This window comes from Panthera pardus, unplaced genomic scaffold (assembly GCF_024362965.1).
Source record: "Panthera pardus isolate Hobbes unplaced genomic scaffold, ASM2436296v1 HiC_scaffold_10, whole genome shotgun sequence".
NCBI lineage: Eukaryota > Metazoa > Chordata > Mammalia > Carnivora > Felidae > Panthera > Panthera pardus.
In genome coordinates this window covers 81,341,971-81,366,100 of record NW_026526655.1, presented here as the reverse complement: position 1 = coordinate 81,366,100, position 24,130 = coordinate 81,341,971, and the positions used below count along the sequence as shown (strand labels likewise).

Here is a 24,130-nt window from a genome sequence, read left to right as displayed (position 1 = left end):
TTTTTAACCAATTGCCTCTGCGAAGAGGGTGTAGGGCTAAGAACAATGAAGATATAGTTGCAGAGAGAAAGAGGATGGCTTGCTTTTTGTGTGGGTGAGAGAGGAGAAAGGGGATACTGGAAAAATTCTTGGATCCAGCAATAGTATTTACTGACATGTTTTTAAAGGATGTATTTTCTTTTAAGTTGGATGATCAACTAGTACAGAAGACACTTAGTGGCTAACCGTTCTGAATCCCAAGGCATTCTAAGAAGGGGTGAGAAAGAGATGTTTATTGAGTATCTACTATTTTCCAGGCATCTTGTAAAGAGTTTGAGACATTTTTCTTTTCCTCTGAACCCTTAGGGTAATTCTGTGAGTCACACAAGGGAAAACTGCATTAACAAGGGTAAGGAAATTGTTAGCGTGTACTTTATCAAAGTCAATATCACATCCACTTCATGTGTTCTAGAGCTCAGGCTGGTGTTATTTTTAAAGTTTAAAAATACTCCAGTGGCTTCCCCTTTGCTCTGAACCCACTGGGGCTTCAGAGCTCTTGCAAGGGGCTTCATTGAAGGACACATCTAGCATTATCTGTGTATACAAAAGTACATGTCTTACAGATACAGGTATGTATGTGTCTCAAAAATATGTAGCCATTTTGGAATTTCCCACTAAAAACTTATTTACAAGCATTCCATCTAGACTGGAAACTCGACAAGAACTGGGATTGTTTTGTGCTTTGTGTTCTATAACTCAAGCACCTAGAACCAGGCTGGACATCATAGTGGCTTAATAAATGCTTGTGCACTCGAAGTGAAAGAATCATTATAGTTGTTTATGCCATGCTTTTTTTTAAGTTTACTAATTCTGTGGGAGAGAAAAAGAGAGGGGAGAGGGGCAGAGAGAGAGCATCCCAAACAGGCTCTGTGTTGTCCCTGTGGAGCTGGACGCAGGGTTCAAACACACAAACCGAATTGTGAGATCATGACTTGAGCCAAAATCAAGAGTCAGACATTGAACCAGACAGAGCCACCCAGGAGCCCCATATGCCATGCTTTATTTAGTCAACTTCATGTTAATAACATTTACATTGTTTCCATTTTTTCTTCCAAAAGCAATACTAATACATGCTACAAATAAATCCTTTATATATACATCTTTGCCCTTTGTAAACAAATATTCTATTTCATTATAATTGATTCCTGGGAGTGGGATGGCTAGGTCAAAGGAATACCTATTTTAGGTCCTGATACAACATTTTTGGGGGCAGTTTGGCACACTGTATCAATGACACTACCTCTTACAGCATGTAAGTGATCTGTTCCTCAACCTGGCTGACGTCCGGAGCTCTCAGGCTTTTCCTTCTTATGTATGCATGTATGGTTTTTTTAAGTCAATAAGTTTTTACTTAAGGACTTTGACAAGTAGTTTCTCCCACTGCCAATCACCTTAGTTCCTCCAAAGTCTGAGTCCCTATCTTTAAGATAGCCCTTCTAAAAGAACTTTGGCTCAAACCACAGTTTTCATTGTCAGTCAATCCATAGTGCTTTTAGTTAGGTTTCTTTGATCTCCACTTGAATGTGGACATAACTCAAAAATTCCCCACCTGAACTTACATGAAATGTTCTCTGATCATTTTACTCCAAAGGCAGCGACCCATGTTTCAAATAACTTTTACTGTAGAGCTTTCATGTTTGAAAATATAGCACAGATCTCATTTGGATGGATGTTCAGAAAGCTGTTTTAATTCAGCTCATTCGCTTTTTGTTCTTTTGCAGTATCCTTAAATTTCAAAATTTGGAAGGCTTCATGATTCTTCTAAGTTTCTATTTGTCCTGCTTAGAAGCTTAGGACGATATAGTATGGCTTTTTCCCTCCTGGGTTGAAAGTATGTGGATGATATTATTCGATAAGTTATGTCCTCTTTTTTACTCTCTGCACCCTTGTTTGAATACAGGGACTTTGTCTCTTGTCGTTGGTCTAGAGTTCGCTGTATGTCATTAACAAGTGGAATCTGCCCACCTTCTGAGAAACCATGAATGCATTTCTAAACTGGGGGAATGATCTGCCTGTGGGACCCTGTGCTCTCTTGTTCCCAGCCTAGCCAACCAGTGCAAATGAATGAGATACCATAGGGTGTTCCTGTTGGCTATTAAGGATACCTGACCTTGATACTTGTCCCAGAAGCAGAGTGGATGGGAAAATATATGGGTAACTAATAGGTCCTTCCATCTAGCAAATACTGTAAAGAGCACAGACTTGTTGCTGGACTTTTTCATGGGCTTTCAGCAGAGGATTTTAAAGAACTCACAGAAACTTGTGCTCAACATGCTTCAAAACAATGTTAGCTGTACTTTATCTTCCGGAGCGGTGTTCTCTTCCTTTATTCACACACGAAAACTGTGTGAACCAATATATTCCATTTTTGCTTTGGTTACTGGGAAGTTCTGAACCAAATGTAAATCTTAATAACTCATTCATTCATTTATTCAGTAAATATACATGGAGTCCCTGTTACATACCAAGCACTCTAACAGTGCTTGTGATTATGAGCTCGAGGACACAACGTCTGCCTTCCAGCAAGGTGGTTCGAGTTCCAACTCAGGAAGGAATATCTTGCCTCCTTGAGCCTTGCTTTGGATGCTTGCCCTAGAAGAGGAGAGCCCAGCTTTTCCCATGGAACATAACCCCTCTCTCCACTAAACTTATTAGCACTAGAAAGGAGGCAGCTCATTTTCCTCTCAGGTGTAGACAAAGGCTGCTGTTGTCCCAGGGTGAAGGGCCTTTGGTGAGTTGATTAGCACACAGCCTGGACTGCACTGATTTTCAGATGGAGACCATCAGATATAATCTACCACCTCATTAGGTTGACACTGTTCCTGCCCCCTCTTGTAATAATGTCACTGGAGCACTTAATAATCTTAGGTAAGTGCTGCAAGCATGCACTGCTGAGGTAGCCCAGGGTCAGTGGCGGCAAGATGCTCGAAAAAGCAATTGTTTTCTCATTCTCTGCTCTGTTTAAAGAATAGCTAGCAAAGAAGTGTAATAATTAGGCAGGTTTATCCCTCTCTCTCTACCCCTCCCCTATTCACACTCTCTTAATAATAAATGTTAAAAAAAATAAAAAATTGGGCAGGTTTAAATGTTAGAGGAGGAGAACTTGCAATATAACTTTTTATCTCTGATTCACACTTGTACTTTTTCAAGATCAAGGGGACAGTGAAGGAGATTGGATGATTGCCATGGACTTACAGAAGAGAGCTCATTTATTTTAGAGAAGAGAAGGCAGAAAGGAGCCCTTAAGTACTTGAAGATATATAAGATAGGCAATAATTATGAACTTCTCTCTTTTTCCAGTGAAAACAGAAATCTAAGTCTTAAACTGATTCAAGGAGGAATTAGGTTAGACTGAGAGCTCGCTGACTAGAGATTAGAGAAGCCTGTGGGTGGGGGGTGGGGTGATCCAGACTCAACTATTCCTTTTATATAATATATTAAGCAGTTACTGTCTTGATGGGAGTTGGGTTTCAGGAACGGTTTTGGGGGTTGATACCAGACTGTGTGCTAACTCACCAAAGTATATAACCTGTCCTCAGAGAACCACATGGGTGTGGTGGGAATTGGGGTGGTCATTCTCTGTTTAGTGGGTTACAAGGATGTAGTGGGAAGGGCTGGGGACAGTTGACATTTGGCTCAGTGCCATAGAGCTAACACCATCTTCTGTTTAGGTTGGAGCTGGGAAACAGGGTAACGGATGAACTTGTGACTCCATGCTTAAGAGGATGGTGGGGGCTGCCTTCAAAACAGACCTGTCTGGAAGCAACAGGGTAGAGAGACTTCTTTGTGTCCATGGATTCTGGCCTAGATTAGTGCCATTTCTCTGATAAGTGAAGCCTAGAGAAGGAAAATGGGAAAAACCTAATAAAGAGCAGAATTTTATATGGATTGGGGGGTGTCCTCCAGGGGACAGGAAGCTGAATCCTTGACTCTCAGAGCCTTAGCCAGATCTGACTCACCTGCTGGACCATGAAGGTCAAGGTCCTTCCACATGCTTAGATTCAAACAACTTCTTCAAACTTAGCCTTGTTTTAGAATCCTTTTGTAGCATTGGGTTTTTATTCCTCATACTGTCTGAAAAGGATTCCCCTAACTTTTATGATTGGATGACTGAGAAAATAAATGCTGATTCTGAACTTGTAACATGTTAGCCTGGCGACTTTCAACAAAATCCAGCATCATGGTACAAGTTCTTTCTCTGTTCTTGAGTCTCTTTTTTCTCCAGGGAGAAGTTTTCTTTGTTTGCCCCAGTTTTGATCATTGGCTATGCATAGAAGGAGAAAAAGCTACAGGTGGAAAAAATAAATATATGTGAGAGAAATGTGAGATTTATAGCTAGAACATAAATTTATGCTATAGGTTTACCATCTGCAAATTTTATTTATGTGACATTCATTTAGTGCCTACTGTGTGTTACGAGGCACTGGTGGGTAGCAGTTAACCCTGCCTTTATGGAGCTTATCTTGTAGTGTGGGAAGCAAACAAATAAGTAGTGAAGTCATCTCTGGTAGTGATAAGTAAGGAAAAAAGAAATAAAGCTGATAGGGAGATACAGAGGGTCTGGGAAGGTAGTATTGTTTTAGATCAGCTGGTCATGGGAGGCCTTTCTGAATAGGTGACATTGGAGCAGAGATCTCAGTGAATCCAAGGAGTAAGCCATGTATTGTTTAGTGGGGGTGTGAGGGGATAGGATCATTCCAGGAAACAGGATAGCACATGCAAAGGTCCTGAGGCAGGGCCAGAAAGTACTTGATATTTTTTTTGGGAGTAGGCAGGGGAAAGAGATTAGAAAGGTAGCCAGGATTCATCAAGTTGGTTTGGAATGAAAGGAAGCAGTCTTCCATTTGTTTGTACTAGTTCTGTTTTGCAGTTTTTGACTGAGCACCTTTACATATACCAGTCAGATAATGAACCTCTTGGAAACCTTGTTGAACATGTTCACTGGTTTAATTGCACAGACATGTTAGCCTTGACAGTTCATCAAAAGAAGGAATTTAAAGGGAATGTGAAAAGGAATTTGGAATTTCTACAGTTTATTAGGATTATCACTAGAGACTTCATTTTATTTAGATGCAGTATTTTTTTTAAAGTTAATTTATTTTGAGAGAGAGAGCATGAGCACGAGTGAGCGCAGAGGAGAGGCAGAGAGAGAGAAAGACAGAATCCCAAGCAGGCTCCGTGCCGTTAGTGAGGGAGCTGGATGTGAGGCTAAACTGTGGTACCATGAGATCATGACCTGAACCGAGATCAAGAGTTGGACACTTAACTGAGCCACCCAGGTGCCCCTAGGTGCTGTATTTTAAATGAATAATGTGACTAAAAGCTTTCTGCTTATTTATTTGAATAGTAATATGAACATCATAAAAATGCAGATACCATCTTTTAGTGAAATTAAATCTTCCCTGTCTCTCCGTACTTACAGAAACAACTACTGTTAGCAGACTGTGTTAGTGGGGTGTGTTTCTAGAATGTGAAGACTGCAAGTAGCCCTGACAACACTGACTCCATCTTTGGCCCTCCATCCTGGTCTCACCTCAGATGCATAGGTGGTGCCACTTTAGAGAACTAGCCTGTGACCTCACCATCATGTCTCTAGCTCCATAAAAGTTGGGTGCCGAGAATAGGGGCAGAGAATAGCCATATATTACCGCCTCAATCATCTGCTTGTCCTCCTGCCCACCCACCCACCATATTGCCCCTGTCCGCGAGTTACCCTGAACAAAACTGTGTAAACAGTACGGAATGGCTTGCTTCGTTTTTTGGCTTTAAAGAACCTTCTCAGTCCGGAGGATACATTACATTACTGACCCTCCTTCACCTTCTAACAAATACCCTTCCCCTCTATTAAAAAAAAAAAGTTTAATGATGTGACTGTACACATTGTTTCACATCTTGCAGATATTAGCACTCTTCCATATCATAAACATTGTGTTGCCTCATTCTGTTAATATTCGGTTATCTGACAAGACCATAGTTTAATCATTCCCACATTGATGGACATTAAGGTTTTTATGTCTTTTGTGGTAACAATCAATACTGTGATGAAATCCTTGCACACTCTTCTGTTTTTGCACATTTGTAAGTATCTATAGGGAGAAAATCCTGGGAATGGATTGGCGGGCACAGGGCAAATGTGCATTTTAAATTTTGATAGATACTGCCAAATCATATCAATTTTCATTCTCACCCTGGCTGAGAGTTCATGTTTTCTTACAACCTAACCAACACCTTGTTTTGCCCTATTTTGTGTTTCTAATATAGGCAGAAAGTGCTATTTTATTGTAATTTAATTTGCATTTCTCTTAGAGTGAAGTTGAATTCAGAGATAATATTGTAGTTTTGTTTCCTCAAGATTTTAAGTAATCTCCACACCCAGTGTGGGGCTGGAACTTACAACCCCAAGGTCCAGAGTTGCATGCTCTACTGAAGAGCCAGCCAGATGCCCCAGAGATAAACAATATCGTATTTTGGTCAAGGAATGTGGTGTGTATGACCAGGATTCTTTGAAGTCTGTTGAGACTTCTTGGAAACCTAGTACATGGATAATTTTATAAACGCTCCCCCGTGCTTTAAAAAGAAAAGTGAATTCGTTTCGTTGGGAATAGGGTTTTGAGCACATTTTTAGATTAATCTTACTGGCAAAGTTCACATTGTCTCTAACCCTACTATTTGTTCTCTGCATATTTTCTCAGATTACCTCTTTCAGAAGAGAACATCTACCACTCAATACATCTTTCCATTTGTCCTTACAGTTGTCAGCTTTCGATGGATATTTTTGTAGGCTATGTAGTTTAGGAACATTGTAGTTATTTCTTCTTGGGGTATTCTAAGCATGAATTTTCTTTTTGTCTTAGATATTAATATTGTTACACCAGCTTTTTCTCTCTTCAGGTGGTTTTGGTATCTTTTTTCATATTCTTACATACTTTCTATCACTTTGTTCTGATATTCTAGAAACATTCATTGAAGACTATAAATGAATCACATTTGTAAACCCATTTAGCATTTTGTATTCTAATAAATGAGTTTAATAGGGTCATAATTTCTGAATTGCTGATACATTGAATATTTTTCTGCTGTATTTTGTATCTGTTATATAAAACCCTTTTTTCCCTTTTGCTACTTAAAAAATAGTTTCTAGCTTTTGCTGGATTAATCTGATTCCCCCACCCCCACCCCCACCCCACCCCCCACACACCTCATTAGAAGCTCATTTAGTTTTCTAGGGCACTGTAACAATGTGCCACCAACTGGGTGGCTCAAAACCCTAGAAATTTATTCTCTCACAGTTCTGGAGGTTAGAAGTCTGAAATCAAGGTTTCAGCCTTGTTCCCTCTGAAGGCTGGGGGAGGAATCCTTTCTTGGGTTATCTTTGCTTCTGGTAGTTTCCTGGAAGTTGTTGGCATTCCTTGGTTTGCAGCTGCATCGCTACAATCCCTGCCTTCCTGGTTCCCTATGGGTCCCTGAGTGATTTCCGCTCTTAGTTTATTATTTCCTTCTCTCTGCTTGCTCTGGGTTTCTATTGCTCTTTTTCTAGAATCTTGAGGTGGCGGCTTAGAGTGATTTGAGACCTTTTCTAATATTTGTATTTAATACTATGAATTTTCCTCTCTGAACTGTTTTAACTGTTGTGCAGATTTTAATGTATTGTATTTTCATTTTCATTCGGTTAAATATATTTTAATATTTCCTTTAAGTCTTTGTCTTTGACCAGCAGGTTATTTATTTACTTTTAATGTTTATTTTTCAGAGAGAGAGAGAGGGAGAGAGAGAGAGAGAGAGAGAGAGAGAGAGAGAGAGGGAGAGGGGAGAGTGAGTGAGTAGGGGAGGGGCAGAGACACAGGGAGGCACAGAACCCAAATCAGGCTCCAGGCTCTGAGCTGTCAGCACAGAGCCTGATGTGGGGCTTGAACTCATGAGCACTGAGATGAGATCATGATCCTAGCTGAAGTTAGACGTTCAGCTGACTGAGCCACCCAGGCACCGCTGACCAGTGGATTATTTAAACTATGTTATTTAGTTTTCAATTATTTGAATATTTTCCTGGTATTTTTCTGTTACTGGTTTCTGGTTTGATTTATTGTGGTTGGAGAATACGCTCTGGCTGATATAAAATCTTAAAAGTTTGTAGAAGCTTGTTTTATAGACCATGATCTGGTCTCTCTTGGTCTGTGCTTCATGAGAATTTGAAAAGAATGGGTGTTCTGTTTTGGGTTGGAATGTTCTATAAATGTCTGTTAGATTCTGTTGCTTGATGATATTGTCCTTTTATATTCCTCTATATCCTTGCCAATATTTTGTCTAATTGTTCTATCAATTGTTGAGGGAGGGTGAGTACATTTTTAAAGTTTTTACCCCAGAATATATTTCTCCTCTTTGAGGACTAAAATAGTATCTGAATTTATAAGGAGCACTTCTTATCTGACCGTCTAATAGACCTTAGGGGTTAGGTGACTGCGATGTCCCCTCCTTACACCCTTAACTCAAAAGCAGACTACATGTGTCAGCTGATGGAGAGAAACGCTGTGGAGGAAGAGAAAATAGTAATGATTTGAAATTCCCACATCCATAAAAAATTAACTGATCTCTTAATACCCAGGCTTGCCCTCTCTAGTTCATCTTCTAGGCTTATCCTATATACTTAACCCTGCTGCATGTTAGAACCTCCTGGGATGCTTTTAAAAAAATACTGATGTTTTAGCCCCCACTCCAGACCAATCAAATTAGAATCTGTTGGTGTGCCTCTGGGCTTTGGTCTTCATTAAGAGCTCCCCAGGTGAGTTCATTGCCCAGCCAGGGCATTGCCTAGCTAATCTCTCCACGTGTTTGTGAGGCACCTGCCATCTGCAGGCCGTGCTAGGTCTGCGGGGGTGCAACTGAGGAAGCTCCTTTCTTTTTCTGGGAATGAGGTCCCATAGCATTTTCTGAAGGTCTTCTACTTGAGACTCAGTTAACATTTCTTACTTGGTTGACCTAATTACAAGTCACTAATCAACTACCTGCGATATGAGTGAAAAAAATTAGGAGAGTGAAGGGAGTTGGAGGGTGGCATCCCAGCATTTAATCAGGGAAATAAGAGATACTGCATCCTTAACATTCCTTATTTTTGCCACTTTTCTGTTTGCTGGGCGATAGGCTTACCCATCTGTACACCCCATTGATATACTTTTCTTATTTCCTACATTTTCTTGGACTAAAACTCTCAAATTTACCCTGTCTCTCTCTACTTGATTGATTAAAAGTTACAGATCTTAATTGTTTCCTTTAGGGACTTCTGTTTTTAAAAATTAACATTTTGCTTTAAGTTCTAGATGTATAGAAAAGGTGAAAAGATAGTGCAGTGAGTTCCCATGTACCCTACACCTACTTCCTGCTGTTATTACCGTCTTACATTAATGTGGTACATCCATGAAAATTAATGAGCCAATGATGATAAGTTATAATTAACTAAAGTCCATATTTATTCACATTTCCTTGGTTTTTACCTAGTGTCTTTTATCTGTCCCAGGACTCCATCTAGGATACCACATTACATTTGTGGACTATCTCTGGTCTTTTAAGATTATTCATAAAGTCATTGAGTAGCTGTCTTTCTGATAAAACAAGAACATCAACACACTTTAACTCCCCTTGGTTTTTGCATCCCAGCTTCTTGGCTAGTGTCATGTAAATTTTGGTTCCAATTGGGTTTTCAGAACATAAATGCCATTGAGTTTTTCATCAGGGCAAAAGGATGTTTGGTGGGAAATGGCTGTTCTTGGTCTTCCTGTACGGAGGACGTCAGTAAAAACCACAGGTCTACACCAACCAAGTTTTGGCTATCCTGTTTGATGGTTTTAGAAATTTGTCTTATGAAACTACAGAATGATGTTTTCTCAAATCACCCCACAAGAATGGCAAAGGAAATTAACTGTGTGTGACAAAAACTTGTCTTTTCAATGCCGGTAGTTTCTAGACCCTGATTTCTCTGTCTGATTCTCTTTTGAGGAGCAGAAAGACGGAATCTTCATGAGATGCAGTAAATAACACCCACAGAGTTTAATTGTTTTTAAAATTGCAATGATAACTAATGAAATGCTAAGATGTGAACAGCTGCACAAGAATATTTAACGGATTTCTTGGAGCCATCCCCACTTTTGATGGGACTTTTAAAAAGGCTACTTCATGGAAACACATAGTGAGTACTTGTTTTATATTTCACATATAAAGTGAGAAACCAACCTGAGGATTGGCAAGAACAGAATTCTCTGTTTTTTCTGCCCAAGCCGCTCATCTTAGATCTCTTCAGCAGGTGGACAGCACACAGCCACAGCCTAGGTGGGGGACTGATGGTGGTCAGCAGGCACTGCCAGGTGAGGTGAGATCCGTTCAACCTGGAGGGTGAGGGTTGTCTCTGTGGAGGTATCACCTGAGCTCAGTCTTGAAAGATGAGCAGGATTTTTCACTTGATATGCATATATTAAGCTTGGACTGGGTACCCGTCACTGTTAGGACCGGGACCCTTGGGTGAAATAAGTTATGCCTTTCGCCCTGGGGGAGCTCCCAGTTTGGGGAGGGCACTGATGCTTCAGTGGCTGCAGCCTAGTGCAGGGGATGACCAACCGTGGTCCGTGGGACCCAGGCTATCCTGCCACCTGTTTTTCAGTGGCCCATGAGCTGAGAATGATTTTTATAAGGCAAAGAGCATACAGAGATGGGTATGGGGTCCCCCACCACTGCTTTTTGGGGGGGTGCTTCTGGCTAAAGCAGAGCCCCTATCTGCCCCTTTAGAATAATAGCCTAGTGTTTTATGGGTTAGAATTGCAGCACACTCGTGGGCTACATGGACACAGCTAGATCAGACTGGGGATGTCAAGGAAGTAACCCCCATACGAGGAATTGCAGAACTAAACATCTGAGTCCTTCCACTTGGTATGCCTTCAAATATACCAACTTTCCTCTTTTCCTCCTCTGATTTTTTTTTCCTTTTAAGACTTATTCTTTCATCTGCTCCTTAGAAAACATGGCTTCAGTTGTTCTTGTTGCTGTGTATTGATTGTATTCCTTTTTCTCTCTGTTTCTCTAAAGCAGGGTTTCTTAAATCTATGGCTGGGGCTTCAGGGGTTCTGAGAACCCCTAAAGTGAAAGCCAACCGATGCACCCGTGTTGACCTGGACAGAGGGTTCATGAACCTGTCATTAGAATCTCTAAGAGGTCCGTCATTCAAAAATGTTGAGAAACTTTTTTTTAATATTTTTAACATTTATCTCTCTTTGAGAGAGAGAGAGACTGAGTACAAGTGGGGGAGAGGTAAAGAGAGAGGGAGACCCAGAATCCAAAGCAGGCTCCAGGCTCTGAGCTGTCAGCACAGGGCCCGACGCAGGGTTCGAACTCACGAACTGTGAGATTGTGACCTGAGCTGAATTCAGACGCCTGACCGACTGAGCCACCCAGGGACCCTGAGAAACTGTTTTAAAGTGGATTTCTCAAAACCACAGTCAGTCCTGCTGATGCTGTGTCTGACCAGTGCAGAATCAAGCAGAGGGATTGTGAATTCCCTTCTGTTAATCCAGGCCAGGATTACAATAGCTTTGTTCTCTCCTTTGATGTGTAGTGAGAAGCTCCTCTCAAAGTACTATGTTCTTGGGCTCCAGGTGCAGTTTGTGTCTTTCGGGGATACAGGGGTTATCGGAGGATGTCGGTCTGGATGCTCGAGGAAGCAGGATGGAGAAGGATCAAGGTGTCAGTAATTTATTTGGAAGATGCAAGCTCCAGGTGTGGGCACCAGGGAAAAGCAGTGGGACAGGGATGGAGGTGCTGCTCGGGTGTGCTGGCTGGCACCTTTCCACAAGCCATGAAGAACTGTATCTGTCTCCCAGTAGCTTGTTCACCTGGCCCAGCACTTCTCTAGGAGGGTTCCACGGAGGGGCTATCCCTCCAAACGTTCCTAGGAGGGAGAAAGGAGGATGGGTTTATCTGCTGGCCTCACTTCCGTGTCCTTTTCATGTTGGTGACTTTTTCACGTGAAGCGTCAACTCTGCTTTGTCTGAAGCTGGCATTCTCCACCCTTCACAACTTGGTCAAGAAGCTGGGTACTGCACTCCACAGTGTGGCAGTCTAGTCCAAAAGTGTGTGTGTGTGGGGGGGTGACCGGTGAAAGTGGAGATGACAGTCACACAAAGGGAAATTGGGGGTAGACTTGACGGAATGAGAGAAGGTACACGAGGCTTAGTTTCTAGTAACAGAAGAGGCAGACCTCTGAAGAAGCAGCAGGTGGAATGGGGGCAGAACCTTCTGGGCAGAGGAAACCTATTACCAAAAGTAAAAGTAAGAGAGTGGTGAGGCAAGGAGCTAGTCCTGCTGAGGTTGTGTGTTCCTCCTCCTAGGCATTCATGTGATACTTACTAAGCTTCTAGTCTGTGCCAAGGGGGTATAGGGGTGAACAAGAACATATATGGTCTCTCCTCTCACAGAGCTTAAAATCCAGTGCCAGAGATGGATATTAATCACTTCATCATACTAGCAAATGTAAAATTGCAACTGTGTTGGGGCACCTGGGTGGCGCAGTCGGTTAAGCGTCCGACTTCAGCTCAGGTCACGATCTCGCGGTCCGTGAGTTCGAGCCCTGCGTCAGGCTCTGGGCTGATGGCTCAGAGCCTGGCGCCTGCTTCCGATTCTGTGTCTCCTTCTCTCTGCCCCTCCCCCCTTCATGCTCTGTCTCTGTCTGTCTCAAAAATAAATAAACGTTAAAAAAAATTTAAAAAAAAAAGTAAAAATAAAAAAAAATAAAAATAAAATTGCAACTGTGTTAAGCACTCCCAGGAGAATAAAAAGTAGACTTCTTTGAGAGCCTTTACTAGATAGAGTTGAGCACAGTGAGAGAGGTCGGAGAAGGCTTTCCAGGCAAAATGGCTCACAAACTGAAATAGGAAGGACTGGTAAGAGCTAAGGGCAAGAGAAAGAGATGGGAGAGCTTTCTAGATTGGGGGACACCATGTCCAAAGGCTTTGTGGTAGGGTGGAACATGGAAAAGGTGAAGGTCAGGGAGGAGGCCAATGTGACCAGAGCAGATAGAGCACCAAGGAGAACGTTTGGGGTGGAGATTGGGTGTATGTGGCCGGGCCATGCCAGGCTGTGTGAAAGGAGTTTCTCTTTTCTCTGAGGAGCAATGGGAAATTGCTGGAGGAATTTAAGTAAAATGTTATAATCACATTAGGGGTAATTTGGAAAATCCAGGCAAGAAAACCCCCAGATTTTGTAGACCTTCTGAGCTTGAGACTGTCCTATGAGAACTGTGGCTTTTGGAGCCATTCCTGAAAAACTCAAATATTAACGACCCCAAGGATGTGAAGGAAAAACAACTCCAGGAAAATCCCTGAAGTAACAAACAAGAGGCATTAGAGACTTTTGGACTAGTAGCTGTGGGAGACCCTCACACTAACTTGCTGGCCCTAAGAACATTTTTCAAAGTGATACAGAGCTTTTTTTTTTTTTTTTTTTTTTTTAAAGACTATTATCTCTTAGACTTCCTAGCAACATTGTCTAGTAGGGAGAGAAACTGGGGGTGCCCACATGGAAAGTTCTAGAACTGAATGTGGAATACAGACCTCTTTCTGAGGCCCCATCTCACCAGTGGTAATGCTGGGTGATGGGCAGGTGAAAGGCTTCTCCCACTCAGTCTTGGACCAGGACTCTGCACGGGAAGGTGCACAATCCCAGGTTCTTAATGGTTCCTTCCTCCCGAGCATTGACTCAAATTCTGTTTGAGAATTACTGTGCCTGAGCCTCCAACGCCTATTCTGCTTCTAGGAGCTTTGGGGATCGTTTTGTGGCCCATAACTCTGTACATTCAAAACAAAGCAAAGCAGAAACCCATGGTGAAGCAATTTGAGAAAGAATTTTTTTCAGTATAACTACCAAGTTACCTTTGGCTTGTGATAAACAGAATAATTCAACTCATTAGCCCAGGAGAAGGTATCTCTGAAGGGCAGCCTTTCTATCTCTTGAAAAGCTTTGAACAGAATTTAAATTAATTCTTATTTGGCAGAACTTATTTATGTATTGTGATTACCTCCAGTCAGAACAAATTGTCTGACGACAGGAAGCCTTAGGATTGGGTAAAGCAGGTTTGGCTGATTGCAAATGTATGCACATGAGCCCGTGTGTGTGTGTGTGTGTGTGTGTGTGTGTGTGTTCGTCGTGTTCTTCTCTAATCAAGTCAGTGATGTTAGTAGTCACATGTTTGAGCTGTGAGTACTTGCAATTCTTCCTTTTTCCTTTAGGGTATTTCTAGATGGCTGCAAGAGCAGATCTCTCCTGACCCATTAATCTATGTAGTTTCGGTGTGCAAGCAGTGATAGGGTAATATCTGTATGCAAGGTTCCAATTCCTCACATTCCCTGGAGTGCTCTGCATTTTCTCTTTTGAACTGGGTAGCTGCATGTGAGAAGTTGATTTAACACATCAAATCTTGGATATTCCTTCTAAAAAGCTTTTAGGTACACTCTAAACTGTTACATTTTCCCTAGAAGATGTTGAGAAAGGAAGAGGGCCTATTTCAAGGCTCTTACCTTTTTTTTTGAGTCACAGACCCCTTTGGGAATCTGGTAATACCTCTGAGTGCTCTCCTCGAAAGAATGTCTAGGCTCATACTTCCTTGGCCTGTCTCTTTCTTGCTCTTAGCTCCAGGCTCCATGTAAGTCTAGAACTGCCAGGCCTTTTGATTTTGTAAGACAAGTTAGAAATACAGATTTGTGTGTGTGGGTTTTTAAAAAAATTCATTTCTTTAATGGAAAAAAAAAGTGGCCAAATTAATCTCTCTCCAGGCCACTGTAGTTTCTAGATAGTTCTAGAGTCTTCATCTTCCATAGGGTCTCTGAGTTTTCCATGTGATGTGTTTGTTTAGTTTCACTTCACTTTTTCATGTGGTAGGCTTTCCTCAAATGTGTGGTGATCCTTGACTGAAAATTCAGTGTGAATGGGTGAGGAGTATATACAGATGCTTCTCTTTTTCAGAGAAGAATTATCCAGTCAACAAGGGAGGAGGGGTGGGGTGGGACATGAAGGGAGACCAGGAGGGAGAATGCATGTCTTCCTATAGTTGGATGCTACTGTTATAGGAGCAGCTTTTTTAGTATGTAGATTATTGCTAAACTCCCAGTTTTCAGTTTTATACTTCATCCCACTGTTCAGTGTGCCCAACACTTCTGAATCCAGAGAATCTTCTTGTTAAATTTTTCCAAAATACAAAGCCCTAGTCTTCTGTAGGAGATGAAGAGATGCTCCAAAGGTCTAAATTGCTCTGCTTTTAAATAATTGCTGTTTTCAACCTGGGATTGACCCCCGCCTTCTTGCTACTGGGTGTTCTCAGGCATTGAATCTCTGAAGAATTCTACAGAAATAAGTCTTTTCAGTTTCTTTACTGCTGGTTCCTTTCTCATATTCTACTTACTCAGATCTCCTGTTTTAAACCCTAAAATTATTATCCCTCCACTATTTTTTTTTTTTTTTTGACTGCAAGTTTCAACACTGAAGAGTAGCTTAATGTTGCTGCTTCTGGTATTTTTCAGGCCATATCACACTGTGACCTCTCCCGCCATGATCGCTACTACTCCGTGGAAGGTCCTGATTGTCCAGTTTTGCAATCTCTCTCGGTCCTCCTCTTTATCACACTCAGGTCATGGTGGATTCTTGACCCTTGAGCCTTCCTGTGGCTTCCTGATTCCGGTGGCCCTTCTACTCCTGGCCACTTCTCTGTCTCATCACCTTGCTCTTCATGTGCTCTGCCCTAAATACATGCATCCCTGAAGGACATGCCCAAGGGTCTCTTCTCTCTCTTCTGAAACAAACGTATCCAGCTCCAGGTGCACGGCTGTTACTTGTAAGTAGGGAATCCTGGATCTGTGTTAAGATCCCCGACCCTCTCCCTTGATTTAATCTAGCTCCTATAAATGCTTGTTAGAGATACTTATGTGAAGAACCTGCAGAAATCTCAGATGCACATGTCTAAAACCAAATCCATCTTTTCTCCCACGGGCAGCTCTTTGGTTTCTGTGTTTTCCATTTTTGTTAAGCGTGTCACTGTCCTCCAACTCATTCAAGTTAAAATCCTTAGGGCCATTTATTACTTACAACTTCTCACCCCAGATTCTAATTCATTGCAAGTTTCTATTGCTTTTACCTTCACAGGGTATCAAAATCTGTCCCCTGTCTTTTTTTTTTTTTTAATTCAATTTAGTCAACAACAGTGTTGTCCTGGCTTCAGGAGTAGAACGCTATAATTCATTTCTTACATATGACACCCAGTGCTCATCCCACAGTGCTCTCCTTAATGCCCATCACCCATTTAACCTATCCCCCTACTCACCTCCCCTCCAGCAACCCTCAGTTCTCTGTATTTAAGAGTCTCCTATGGTTTGCCTCCCTCTGTTTTTATCTTATTTTCCTTCCCTTACACTACATTTATCTGTTGTGTTTTTCAAATTCCATTGATGAGTGAAATCATATGACATTTGTCCTTCTCTGCCTGATTTGTTGTGCTAAGCATAATACCCTCTAGTTCCATCCACGTTGTTGCAAATGGCAAGATTTCATTTTTTTTTTTCATTGCTGAATAGTATTCATTTGTGTATATATACCACATCTTTCTCCATTCATCAGTCAATGGACGTTTGGGCTCTTTTCATAATTTGGCTATTGTTGATAGTGCTGCTATAAATATAGCACATGTGCCTTTTCAAATCAGCACTCCTGTATCCTTTGGATAAATACCTAGTAGTACAATTGCTGGATTGTAGGGTAGTTCTATGTCCCCTGTCTTTTGTTAACATTTGCATTGACCTTGCTTAGGACTGCGTCACCCCTGCTTGAATTATCATTCTTGCTGTTCTTCCTACCTCTGCTTGGTCTTCTCTTTGGTTCATCTTCTACTCCCGTGACTCCCCAGTCCAGGTCTGGTGACATCAAAATGAACAGGAAGTTTTTAAAAACTTCATATTTCTAGACACCTCTGCTCAGGGACTGTGATTCATTAGATCTAGGTGGGGTGCAGGGATCTGAATTTTTAAAGATTCTTCCAGTGAGTAAGGCAAATTTAGAGCAATATTTGCTAAATGTATTGTGATTTTAATACAAAAAGCAATATTATATAGCTTTTATGGACATACACATGTATCTACGTGTTTCTTTCTTTGTATCAACATGGACCAGAAGGATATGCACTGAAGGGAAGTGTTTATTTCTGGGGAAGGGAGCGAAAAGGAGCTCAAGAATATTTGTCTTATTTATCTTAAAAAGTCTGAAGCCAAAATGGCGAAGCATCAATGCGATTTTATTGCGAATGGAGAATTGTCATATTACGTGTACTTTCCTTCTATATTAAGCAATTTTGGAGCTCTACAGATGATTCTGATACCTATCCAGTTCAGGTCCTGTAGTACTGTATAAGTGCTCATCTAAAGATGCAGATGTGACCACATCACACCTGTTTGAAAGCCTTCCATGACACCCATCTCCTACAGAGTCCATTTCAAATTCCTTGGCATAGTATTCGAGATGCTGGCCTACCTTTCTAGCCTTGTCTTCCGTTACCCACCATTCAGTCAGTGGGCCAGAAAGCTCTGTTCTTCATGGAAGCTGAAAAATGCCGTTTGCTTTCCCTGGGCTCTTGTACAGATGCTGCTGCTTCTGTACTTTATTCTCTTCCCTGATGAACCACTTTTTACTCATTTTTTATTCTTCAAGATCTCTCTTAGGTTCTACTTCTTCTAGGAAACTCTTTTCCTTTTAAAATTCCCTTTCTGTATTTCCCACAGAATTTCATCTATATTGCTTCTATGATGTGTATAATATTGTATTAGCCTTTGTTATCCACCTTTGTGTGTCCCTGTCCTCAAATGTAACCTGCTTGAAGGCAGAGACTATATTATTTCCTTGATGTATCTTTTCTTAAGTGTCTTTATTTTGAGAGAGAGCCATGAGTAACAGAGGGGAAGAGAGAGGGGGAGAGAGACAGAGAGAGAGGATCCCAAGATGACAGCACTGCACTGTCAGTGTGGAACCAGACGCAGGGCTTGATCCCACAAACCATGAGATCATGACCCGAGCCAAAATCAAGAGTTAGATGCTTAACCGGCTGAGCCACCCAGGCGCCCCTCAATATAACTTTTATTGATCAGCTATTTCTGAGCACATGTGACATGCAAGGTGCTGTTCTAGATTATGGGGGAGATGGACATGAGTAAAGCAGAGTTCTACCCAGACTCTGTTACAAGTTTTGTGACAAGTGTTCAAGTCTCTACAGGGAGGGGAGAGAACATGCCTTCTCTGTCTGGCAGACTTTTAAATTTTAAAAGTCCAATGTGGTTGATGAAACTCACTAAAGACTCATAGATGAGTTGTCTTTTGAGTTGAGCTATTCTGTGTAAGACATGGACAGGGGGACATAAGTCAAGATAGAAGTTTGTTGAATTAATGAATAAATCCTAGGCAGAGGGACTTGAAAGTCTTGGAGGAACTTTGAGTTCTACTTAGGATCACTCAATGATTTACTTCCACTGCCTCTGGACCAAGTGGAGGGGAGCAGTGGAAAATAAGGCTGAGGGTGGGTTTGGGCTCATTCTACTGGACCTGGATGCTAAACTGTACAGAGATTGGGCTTCATTTGGTTAGATGCCACTGAAAGTTTGGGGACAGGGTTGCGGCATGCTTGGGCTCTGTTGAAAGCAGCAGCGTAGGGCATGGTAGTTAAGGAAGCTGGCAGAGCAGGTAGGAGACAGGAGAATCAAGCTGGGGGCAGGCTGGTTAGGCATCAGGGCTGGAAAAGAGAGGACAGGCATAAGTACTTTTGTAGAATAGAACTGATTGAACTGTACTTCATCACTGCGAATTATGGAGCTGATTGGAACTGGGGAGCAAGTAGGTGAAGGCCCTTGACCATGACTCAAAGGGTTCAGCCTGGGTCCTGAGTAGGAAATGAGTCCATTAATATGAAGAAGAGCATTGGGAAGAAGATGGGGTCTTCTGGTACAGAGGATATGTTCTGACTTCGAATTTTAGTAGGTTTAATAGTATTCTCCAAACTAGATATATCTAGGTCCTAACCCCCAGTACCTGTGAATGTGACCTTATTTGGAAATAGGGTCTCTGTGGGTCACATGGGTGGCCCAGTCATTTAAAGGTCTAACTCTTGATTTCAGCTTGGATCATGATCTCTCAGTCATGAGATAGAGCCCTGAGTCGAGCCCTGTGTCAGGCTCTTTGCTGGGGATGGAGATTGCTTAAGATTCTCTCCCTCTCTCTGCTCCTCCTCTGCTCATGCACTGGCATGTGCTCTCTTTCTCAAAAAAAAAAGTCTTTGCAGATGTAAACAAGTTAAGGATTTTAGGATAAGCTAATGCTGGATTTAGGGTGAGCCTTAGGCCCAGTGGCAGGTGTCCTGAGAAGAGAGAGGGGGATGTGACCAGAACCCCAGGAAAAGGGCATGGGCAGATAGAGGTACAGAGTGTAGGTACAGTTATACAGACACACACAACGGAGTGTCAGCAGCCACCAGAGAGTAGGAGGGACATGGGCTCTCTCTGAGCTTCCAGAGGGCTTTGGCCCTGCTGACACCTTGATTTTGGACTTCTGGCCTTCAGAACTGTGAGAAAATAAACATTTGTTGTTTCAAGTCACTGAATTTGTGGTATTTTGTTACAGCAGTCCTAGGAAACATACAGATATGTTCAGATTTTAAAACAGGACAAGAATTTACCAACCTTGAAGCTCATCTGCAATTTTGCTGTCTTCTATGATAGATCCACTGGATCCTCTGTGGACATTCTTGTGATGATGCTGTTGGTGTTCTCAGTTCGGTGAGGGGGTGGGGGTCAGAGAGAGGAGGGAGTTGTGTTTTTTATTAAATGAAGCAGGTAGAGTGGATGTTCTTCTTTCCAGGAAAAACTGTTTCAAAAGCAAGCAGCAAAAAAAAAGTTAATGAACCCTTACCGAGTTTGCATTTTGTGTCCAACGCTATTCTCAGCCCCAAAAAGGAGATAAGAATAAGATTCTCTATGGACTCTTGAGGTGCTCACAACTCAGTATTTGAAACAGAGCCATTAGCAAAGTGAATGTGTAATAAGTTGTTAGAGGTGTAAGGAAGATTGACCTGGATAAGGAACCTTTTATTTTATTTTATTTTATTTTATTTTATTTTATTTTATTTTATTTTAATTAATTGGATACTTAAATATTCATCATTGAGTTTCAGATTCTGTGACAGAGTCACTCAACAGTATGTGTCCCTTGATTCCATTAAGGTCAAATTACCCCTTGGTTGAAGGCGATGCATGCTGATTTAACAGCAGAGCCCTGGAATTTGTAGGCTGAGAAATCATCCTTCCTTTTCTCACTTCCTTGCTAGGAAAATGCTGTGCAGCCCGCAGAATCAGCAGGGGGTGGGAGCACAATCACCCTCCGGTAATGGGAACTGAATAAATTCAAGTGCTGTCTTACCTAAATGGTTTGACAAGTTCCCATTCGCCTGGCTAATTGCATCAGTCTGTTCTCCTTTTTCTTCCATGGGGCTGGGACTTGGCAGGCTTGAGTGTTAGCCTGAGTGTTAGTGGTCCCCTGCCACTGGAATGCACCCTGGACAGGAGCCCCCACCCCATGACCACAGTCCAGAGAGGACCCAGGAGCCTTGTTTGCTGACCCCAGGAGTGCTTGGGGGTATTACTTCTAATAGATTTCACATTTGTTTCAGGACACTCCAGGCAAAGCCGTGTGGAGCTTGTGTTGGCTTGGGGAGGTGGCCAGAGCGAGACTGAGAGCTGGAGGAAACTAACGGAGCTGGAACATGAGCACAGGCTAGGTGCCCCCTTGTGCCTCCTCTGTCACTGGTGACTTACTGCCAACAGTCCAGTCTCTGGTTCAGTCTGTGGTTCCTCCCCTGAGTGCAATGCAGTCTCCTTCAAGCCATAGCACCTGGAGCCAGACCCAATGCCTACCTATGCTATAGGCTAAACATTATCTATGGAGAACGAAAATTAGGCTATGGTGTTCATGGCTCCCAGCGCTAACAAAGGACTTCGGCTCTCCTGTATGAACTTCTCCAGTGAAGTAGAAAGTAATTACTTGTAATCATCTTGAGACAACTGGGAGTCCTCTTGCCCCTGATAATCTCTTGCTCTGGACTTGTTTCTGTAATGTGCAAGGCTCTCTGGTGCCCAACCTCTCCTTTCCTTTTAAAAAGAGAGGGAACTAATGTGGGTTAAGGCATCTGAGCCAGCCTTAGGTATTAAGGCAAGAGAAATTTAGACATGGTTTCTGGGAAAAGTATCTTAAAAATTGTTTGCAGGCTGACTTCTGGTTAGTAGAGAGCATTTGGGAAAGGCAGAGAGAGTTCCTATAGTTTTGGAAGTCAGAGGTCTTGGGACAGGCATTGGTCCCCTGTTTTATAGTTGGGGTCCTCAGGGTATTTGTGAGGTGTTCTTACTTGTCACTTTGGATTTAGAGATTGCCCTGGTTGGGGATAAGGAAATGAATGACAGCGAGGCCCTTAAGAGGAGTAGGAGACAAGAGTGTCCTTGCCACCTGTACAGTCTCCTCTCTGGAAATCAGAGGAGAAAGAAAAGGGGAAGGAGTATTAGTTGTCTTGGGCTGCCATAATAAGTACCACAGACTAGGTGGCATAATCAACAGAAATCTCTTATCTCACAGTTCTGGAGCCTGGAAGTCTGAGATGAACGTGTAGGCAGGTTTGGTTTCTTCTGAGGTCTCTCTCCTTCACTTCCCATGGTCCTCTTTGCCCTGTGTCGTCACATGATCTCCCCTCTGTACAGGTCTGTGTCTAAATTACTTCTTATAAGGACAGCAGTCGTATTGGTTTAGGGCCCACCCTAAGCACCTCATTTTAATTTAATCACCTATTTAAAGACCTTGTCTCTAAGTATAGTCACATTCTGAGGTACCAGGGGGTTAGGACTTCAACATATGAATTTTGGAGGAAAGAGGATACAGTTCAGCCCATAACAGAAAGTAATTGGCATTCTACCAAGTTCAAGTTTAATTTTGTATCTTCTGATGAACCCTGATTGCCTTATTGGGTTCTCATCTTTGAAAATGGATCCAGGCCACGGGACAATATTTTTGAGAGTATATGTGTGTTTACACACAAGAAAGGTTTGAATGAACTTAACAAAAGTTGGAGGATCTGAATGATTACCACAGATGAAATTTTCATACTCAGGTTGTGCCCCCATCCACATCCCAAATGCATATTATTGATGCCCTTGGAAGAAGGGTAGAGTAATTACTTGTGACAGAGAACTGAGTGCCTTCTCATGCTGGGGTTTCCTGATTAGACTAATTGGAGATCCTTCACTTTAGCATCCTACTTTCAGCCTGTTTGGGGCCGGCTTCTACAACCCATGGAAATATCTCTTGTTTCAGAGCCAATGGACTCTTTACCTATATACTAAAAGGCACAATCTTAACAGTGTTCATTTTGTGTTTATCTACAAAAAACTCTTGCTTTTGAAGTCTGTCTTAAAAAACATACAGGAAGGGGGCATCTAGGTGGCTCATTTGGCTGAGTGTCTGACTTCGGCTCCAGTCACGATCTCTCATTTCTTGAGTTTGAGCCCCATATTGGGCTTGCTGCTGTCAGCTCAGACCCCACTTCAGATCCTCTCTCTCTCTCCCTCTCTCCCTCCCTGACTTGTGTACTTTCAAAATAAGTATTTAATTTTTTTTAATGTTCATTTTTGAGAGACAGAGACACGTGCTTAGTTGGATGCTTAACCCACTGAGCCACCCAGGTGCCCCTCACGATAAATAAAACATTAAAAACACACAGGAGGAACTCCAGGCTAAATTGTCTATATTTTTGTAAAACCACTTTTGTTGGTCGGATGACATAGTCCCCGTCAACCGAACACAAAAGTAGTAATGAACTTCAGCTCAGCCAATTGTTAACAATCTGGGGTGACAGCAGATCCTCCCAGCTGAGAAGTCTATGCCGAACGAAGTGGCCTTGATCCTCTGTGGTTCTTGATTTTTGCCTGCGATTCCCTCATCAGTGTACAGAATTGGTTGTTTCTCGTCAACTTCCCGTGGACGTCTTTTGATGACTCATCCTGGGCCACTTTTGTGAATTCAGGTATGTGGTGGCATCCCCCCTTGGCACCACCTGCTCTTTTATACCCTCGAAAGGTGAAAACCGGAGTGAGGTGCAGGTTCTCGCTTTCTCTTTCAACTGTTACACTGTCTTGCTGGGGAGGTGCTGTGGAAACACCCATGTTTCCACACAGAAGGCTTGTTCCCTGATGGATGTGCCGAGAAATGCAAAGCTGATGCATGGCAAGCCAGCTACGGGAAGATGTGCTTTTCTAGTTAATTCTGTCAGGGTATTTTATCTGCAGGGATGGAAGTTTCTGGCTGTTGACATCAGCTGCTCGGCTAGAAGCTCATTATCACTGGGTCGGGGGTCAAGAATGACACTGTGTAAGCTGTGGGCACCATGATAAGAAGCACTGTGGAGCACACTGGCCGCATAGTGGGGGTACTCTGGTCTCACTTCAGCTTTGAACATGAAGAACATTCATTAAGATTGTGCGGGAGATTCCCCTAACCCTTAGGGAGGAAAAACTACTTAGACTTTTGTTTCCTTGCTGCTGCTACCGGTTCTGAAACGAGGATTCATGTGATTAATTGGCTCCTTGTGGAGTAGCACTTCTGGCTCTTACATACTGTTCTTAGAATAAAGTTAATGTTTAAAAAAATCAAACTTCTCACATTGTAAATATTCAATACTTGTTGAAGTAATTATATTAAAAAATCATTCCAGGGTAAACAAAACATGGTAAATACTAGCAATGGAATATTATTCAGCCATAAAAAATGGAATTCTGGTACATGGTCTAACATGGATGGACCTTGAAAACATGCTACGTGAAATACTCGATGGGCAAATATTACATTGCTTCACTCATGTGAGGTACCAAATAGACCAACTTAACAGACAGGAAGTAGGATAGGTGTTACCCGGGGCTGTAGGAGGGGGCGGTGGGGTCTCATTGTTAATGGATACAGACATTCTGTTTGGGATAATGAAAAAGTTCCGGAAATGGAT

General features: G+C 42.2%; 1 protein-coding gene across 4 annotated transcripts in view; it reads left to right on the top strand.

Moving 5' to 3' along the window:
* The window catches only part of LYPD6B (LY6/PLAUR domain containing 6B), a 178,405-nt gene that overhangs the window by 98,233 nt on the left and 56,042 nt on the right, over positions 1-24,130 (top strand). Inside the window, exons 1-2 of one of the 4 annotated variants that reach the window (XM_019455774.2) lie at positions 10,103-10,216; positions 10,331-10,396. The exons of 2 other annotated variants lie outside the window; for them this stretch is intronic. The gene's annotated coding sequence lies outside the window, so the exon portion shown is untranslated. Of the gene's footprint in view, positions 1-10,102; positions 10,217-10,330; positions 10,397-24,130 lie in introns of those variants that run through there. One more of the 4 variants, XM_019455742.2, reaches the window with a different exon arrangement.